The following is a 7386-nucleotide window of genomic DNA, read 5'->3' as shown; positions in this document are numbered from 1 at the left end:
GAAAACTAGCTTGACGACAATTCCCATGTGTCCTCGGGAGCGCTTTCCTTCATATAAGAGTTTGTTCAGGCTTTTCCTTTGCTACAAAAAGGATTGGTCCATCTTGCTGCACCTTATTTACTTTTATTGCTTGCTACTTGTTACAAATTACCTTATCACAAAACTATCTGTTACCGATAATTTCAGTGCTTGCAGAGAATACCTTACTGAAAACTGCTTATCATTTCCTTCTGCTCCTCATTGGGTTCGACACTCTTACTTGTCGAAAAGCTATGATAGATCCCCTACACTTGTGGGCACTGTTCAAGAAATCGGCCAACTCAGTGATTTATCAGCCGATTTATCGCTTATCATGTGGTGACCGTTAAGATAAGGCCTTATCTTTGACATTTATCATTTGGACCGATTTATCGCTCTGACACACGATAAACGTTAGATTGCCGATTAATCGGGTTGGGCCCGTAACGTCAGAAAACCCAAAAGGCTAAATTTTGGCTCCCCAAAGGCCCCTTCGGTGGCCTTCCCGCACAGCCACAACACACATTTGGGATTTTCCCACGCTCAGTTAGGATTTCAGCCTCCCAGCGTGCCACGATGCGAGATCCAATCCACCACGCCCCCGTCACACTGCTCGCCTCCGGCTAACGTAGCTAACAGCACCCGAGCTAGGCGCCCTGTGGATCCCCCTCTCCTCTTCCACGGGACCTCAACCAGCAGCTCCCATCGCCATCGCGACTCCACCGCATCGCCATCGCCATCATGACTCCTCTGCAGCTCCCATCACCGAAGACCGGAGCTGCTCCCCATCGCCATACCTTGCTGCAGCAGCACAAGAGCTGCGGCCCTCTTCCTCGAGCAGCATCGGAGCTGCACCAACCTTCTACTCGTGGCACCGGAGCCCCGCATATTTTCTCCATCGCCGACGACTAGTGTTGCTTGACACCGCCAACCCTCCGCCAACAGCAGTACATCGGCTCCGTCCTCTACCTTCTACTCCGATGAACGGCAGCAGCTAGACACGCCATCCCTTCTCCAGGTTCTCCTCTTTTAAGTTTTCTTCACTCGATTAAAATGAGTGGCCGCTCTCATTTCTTCAGTCAATTTGTTCAGATAAACTACAGTTACTGTCATTTCTTCAGTCGATTAAAATGAGTGGATACTGTCATTTCTTCAGTCAATTTCTTCAGCTAAACTGAAGTTGTTGTGATTTCTTTAATCGATTAAAATGAGTGGCAGCTATTGTAATTTGTTCAGTCAATAACGGTGGTTGTAAGCAAGTTTTATTGTCAATGACTGCAGCTGTAACTTGTAAGCAAATTGTCATTTCTTCAGTCAATAACTGCCTACTAATAGTGATAAAATTCAGTCATTTTTTGAGTTTAACCGCAAGTCTGCAGGTACTGACTACTAGTTGTTGTTTCCCTTCAACCATTCAATTAGTAGTGATAAAATTTAGTCAGTTTTGAGTTTAACAGGATCATGTACAGAATAAGTTGCCCTTTTCTTTTTTTGTAGGATATTGCTGCCCTTTTCTTTTATGTACAGAATAAGAATCATCAATCATGTACAGAATAAGTTTTCCTTTTATTAGTATGATTCTCATACATGTTGATCCCTTTTTGTAGATGTCTGCTTCCGGTGCTTCTGAGGTTACAAGTTCCAGACTTAAGAGAAACTCGGATGACATGGCATGGGAGTTTCCTTTGCTGATTGATCCAGATGATCTGCAAAGAGTCAAGTGCAAGCTTTGTGGAAAAGTGATGTCGGGAGGGGTGACTAGGATGAAGCAACACATTGCTCAGATCAAAGGGTCAGTGACAAGTTGTATGCAAGCCACACTAGAACAACAAGCTTGGTGTAAGGATGCATATGAGGCGCCGAAGAAGAAGAAAAAGCAAAAGCTACAGGAAGAAAATGAAGTAAGAGCCTTGGTGACCATAGAGGCCAATGAGTAAGATCAAGTAGAGCTTAATGAAGTTGGCAACGGTGACGCGAAGAAGGGGCCTATGGATCAATATCTTGCTCCAATTGACCCGTCGATCCCGTTGAACATGAAAAAGTTTCAGCAGAATATAAATGATAGTGTTGATAAGGAGAGAAGCTATAAAGTAGGACAATATTTGTCCAGATGGTTGTACAAGAAAAATGTACCCTTCAATGCTATCAACGATGATGACTTCAAACAATTTTGTGAGGCTCTTGGTCGTTATGGTCCTAATTGGAGGCAACCTTCACAATATATGATTCGAGAGAAGATGTTGTTGCAGGAGGTTGAAAGGACTAAGGATTTGTTGAAGCCACATGATGTTGAGAGGGTAGATACGGGGTGCTCTATCATGACCGATGCTTGGACAGACAAGAAAAGGAGGAGCATCATGAACTTGTGTGTGCACTGCAAGTTGGGAACAATCTTTCTTGGATCAAAGGAGGCATCTGCTGATGCACAGACAAGTCAATACATCTTTGATTATGTAGACGAGTGCATTGAGAAAATTGGTACTAATCTCAACCTTTTAATTTGCTCTCATTCATTGCTTTTCAAGTTCTCATCATGTGGTTATATGTTGAATGTTGTTATTTCATTATAGTGTTTTGCAATGGTGTTTTGTAGGGGCTGATAATGTTGTTCAAGTAGTCACAGATAATGCATCAAACAATATGGGAGCAAAGGGGATGCTGAAAATTAAAAGGCCCAAGATATTTTGGACCTCATGTGCAACTCACACAATTAACTTGATGGTCGAAGCAATTGGCAAGTTGAAGCATTTTGGTCCTGCAATAACCAAAGCCAAGGAGATGACAATTTTCCTTTATGCACATCATGCCACATTGGCATTGATGAGATCTTATACAAAGAAGAGGGACATTGTTAGGCCGGGAGTGACCAGATTTGCTTCGGTATTTCTTACATTGCAAAGTCCCGCTGCTAAGAGGAAGCAACTAACAGAAATGTGTTGTAGTGACACTTGGGAAGAATGCAAGCACACCAGAACAAAGAAAGGAAAGGTCGCTCATGCCAAAATAATGAGTAGGGCATTCTGGAAAAATGTTTCTCTTTGCATCAAGGTATTGTTAGCTATACTACAAATTGTGTCTTGTACTCTTGTGTATTACACGTGTGCTTGTATGCATCATTGCTCATATGTTACATAGTTAAATAGTAACTAATGTAGTGCTTGTGTATGTTCGATGCATGGTTTTTGAGCCATTGGTGAAGTTACTTCGGTTGGCTGATAGTGATGGGCAGTCCATGGCCTCTATGTATGGACAAATAATAGAGACAAAGAAGGCAATAATGCTTGTGGTTGAAGGTTCGGAGAAGGACTACAAGGTGATCACAACAGCCATGGAGAACAAGATGGATGGGAGGCTAGATACCAAGTTGCACATGGCAGCATATGCCTTGAATCCCTATTATAGTTATACTACCGCAAGCATCTTCACCGATTTAGAAGTCATGTCCGGGTTGATGGATGTTATTGAACAATTTTATTATGATGATGATGATGCACAAAATAATGCCCTTAACATAGACTTGCCCAAGTTTAAAAAGAAGGAAGGCATGTTTGGGAAGGTGGCTGCCACAAAAGCAATTACCAATGGCAATTATAATGCTGGTAAGCATGTTCTCAAAGATAACTTTGCCATATTGCATTTCTAATATTTTAGGGTTGATGCATAGTACCTTCTATTTTATATGAATGAAGGGGAGTGGTGGGCAACTTATGGACTACAAACTCCAACATTGATGCACATGGCTTTGAGGATACTCAACTTAACCACAAGTTCATCTGGGTGTGAAAGAAATTGGAGTGTTTTTGAACAAGTAAGTCTCAACTTCCAAATATTCAAATCTGATCCCAACTTCATTTATGACAAGATGTGAATCACTAACCTATACTATGCAATTTGTAGGTAGATGCAAACAGGAGAAATAAATTAGATGTGCGTCATAGGGACGATCTAGTTTATATTCAATTCAATGAAAGATTTCTAGACAAGAGGAAGAAATACTCCTCAACTTGTGATGTTCTGCTTGGTGAAGATGCTTCCACAGCCAAAGATTGGATATGTGAAGATGCTTACGATGACGAAGAGATGGGAGCTACTGGAGTTGACAATACAACAGAGCCTCGTAGAAGTCTAAGGGTGAGAGAACTCCATGAAGTGGAAGACTTTTTTTTGATGATGAAGATGACACTGTGCCTATCAATGAAGATGAGATAGAGTTTGAGTCTGATGATGATATGGTTGGGGTGACAGAAGAAAACGATGAGGAAGACTTGATGCAGCCTTGAATACTAGGCCTTTTAACAAACTCATTCCTGGTATTGTGTGTTGTTCGCTAGCAGCCTACTGCCTTATTTTGGTTGTGACTTGTGACCAATTGTGAGAGAATCAGAGAGCTAAGAACTGCCTTATTTTGGTTGATTGGTGTTTGGTTGTTTGCTAGCAAAGTAGTAACTAGTGTAAGACTAAGAAGTTGAAGTAGATGCGTAGAACTAGAACTAAGCTTATTTGTGTACACTGGACCTGTTATGTACAGCTGTGTTGCCTATCTATCCAGTATCCACTATGATACTATCTCAGTTTATTTGTGGACTAAGACTAATATATTTATATATGTATTGCATCCTATGTACTATCTCAGTCTATTTTTGGACTCATATATATAGTTATGTACTGATGTTCTGCTTGTTGTTGATTGTTATGTAAACTTGTAAATGAGTAAATCTGTGCACTGCTATTGTTGAAGTGATGTCCAATTTTTGTTTGTTATGTAATAATGTAATATTGTAGTATCTATGTGCTCCTGTCCTATTTGAATTTCAAAAATGGAAAAACATGACATTTACTGCTGTTATATAATATATATTGATGTAGTGTTAAAGGCTTAGAGCACACACTTGTTGATTGTTTCCAATTTTCCTTATTAGTGCCTGAAAATGTAGGTCTTGCAAAAAACTTGTCGATTAATAGTCAACCGATAAAATCGATTAATCGTCTGATTTCCGATTAATCTCTAATCCCTAGTCGACCGAGACGATAACGATAAGCGATATCCCAAACATTGCTTGTGGGTCATCAAGACTCTTTTCTGGCGCCGTTGTCGGGAGTGAAGCGCCTTTGGTAGGTGGAATTTGTTTAAGGAAAATTTATATAGTGTGCTGAAATTTACTGTCACTTGTTACTATGGAACATAATCCTTTGAGGGGCTTGTTCGGGGTATCTTCACCTCGACCAATAGAGAAAATAGTTGCTCCTCAACCTACTAAACCTACTTATAATGTTTACTTTGAAATTCCTTCGGGTATGATAGAGAAACTGCTAGCTAATCCTTTTGTAGGAGATGGAACATTGCATCCCGATTTACACATAATCTATGTGAATGAAGTTTGTGGATTATTTAAGCTTGCAGGTATGCACGATGATGTTATCAAGAAGAATGTATTCCCTTTATCTTTGAAGGGAGATGCATTGACATGGTATAGGCTATGTGATGATATGGGATCATGGGACTATAAGCGATTGAAATTGGAATTTCACCAGAAGTTGTATCCTATGCATCTTGTTCATCGTGATCGTAATTATATATACAATTTTTGGCCTCGCGAAGGAGAAAGCATCCCTCAAGCTTGGGGGAGGCTTAAGTCAATGTTATATTCATGCCCCAATCTTGAGCTCTCAAGAGAAATGATTATCCAAAAAATTTATGCTCGGCTTTCTCTCAGTAATCGCTCCATGCTCGATACTTCTTGTACTGGATCTTTTATGATGAAGACTATTGAATTCAAATGGGATTTGTTGGAAAGAATTAAACGCAACTCTGAAGATTGGGACCTCGAGGAAGGTAAGGAGTCAGGTATAACACCTAAGTTGATTGTGTTAAATCTTTTATGGATACCGATGCTTTCCGTGAATTTAGCACTAAATATGGACTTGACTCTGAGATAGTAGCTTCCTTTTTTGAATCCTTCGCTACTCATGTTGATCTCCCTACGGAGAAGTGGTTTAAATATAATCCTCCCATTGAAGTAAAAGCAGTTGCACCTATTAAAGTTGAAGAAAATACTATCACTTATGATGATCCTGTTGTTCTTGTTGCTTATATTGAGAAACCACCTTTCCCTGTTAGAATAAAGAATCATGCTAAAGCTTCAACTGTGGTTAACAAAACTGATATTAAGACACCTAAACCCCCTGAGCAAATTAAAGTTGAACCTAGTATTGCTATGGTTAAAGATCTCTTGGCCGATAATATTGATGGGCATGTTATTTACTTCTGCAATGAAGCTGCTAGAATTGCTAGACCTGATGCTAAAAATAAACATAGACCTGTTGTAGGCATGCCTATTATTTCTGTTAAAATAGGAGATCATTGTTATCATGGTTTATGTGATATGGGTGCTAGTGCAAGCGTAATACCTCATTCCTTATACAAAGAAATTATGCATGATATTGCACCTGCTGAGATAGAAGATATCAATGTACCATTAAACTTGCCAATAGAGATACTATTCATCGATTGGGATTGTTAGAGATGTTGAAGTCTTGTGTGGGAAAGTTAAATGCCCTGCTGATTTTCTTGTTCTCGGTTCCCCACAAGATGACTTTTGTCCCATTATATTTGGTAGACCCTTCTTGAATACTGTTAATGCTAAGATAGACTGCAATAAGGATATTGTTTCTATTGGTTTAGGGGACATGTCTCATGAGTTTAATTTTGCTAAATTTCATAGACAACCCCATGATAAAGAATTAGCTAGTAAATATGAAATTATTGGTCTTGCTTCTATTATCGTACCTCCTATTGATCCTTTAGAACAATATTTGCTAGACCATGAAAATGATATGTTTATGAATGAAAGAAGGGCAATAGATGAAGTATTCTTTAAACAAGGACCTATTCTGAAACACAACTTGTCTGTTGAAATTCTAGGGGATCCTCCTCCACCCAAGGGTGATCCCGTGTTTGAGCTTAAACCTTTACCTGATACTCTTAAATATACTTTTCTTGATGAAAAGAAGATATATCCTGTTATTATTAGTGCTAACCTTTCAGAGAAGGAGGAAGAAAAATTATTGAAAACTCTGAAGAAGCACCGTGCTGCTATTGGATATACTCTTGATGATCTTAAGGGCATTAGTCCCACACTATGTCAACACAAAATAAATTTGGAGAAAGACGCCAAACCAGTTATTGATCACCAACACGGCTAAATCCTAAGATGAAAGAAGTGGTAAGAAAGGAGATAAAGCTCCTTGAGGCAGGTATAATTTATCCCGTTGCTGATAGTCAGTGGGTAAGTCCTTTCCATTGTGTCCCTAAGAAGGGAGGTATTACTGTCGTTCCTAATGATAAAGATGAATTGATTCCACAAAGAA

The sequence above is a fragment of the Triticum dicoccoides genome, chromosome 3A (genome assembly GCF_002162155.2).
Source record: "Triticum dicoccoides isolate Atlit2015 ecotype Zavitan chromosome 3A, WEW_v2.0, whole genome shotgun sequence".
Taxonomy (NCBI): domain Eukaryota; kingdom Viridiplantae; phylum Streptophyta; class Magnoliopsida; order Poales; family Poaceae; genus Triticum; species Triticum dicoccoides.
Note: the sequence above shows the minus strand (reverse complement) of the source record.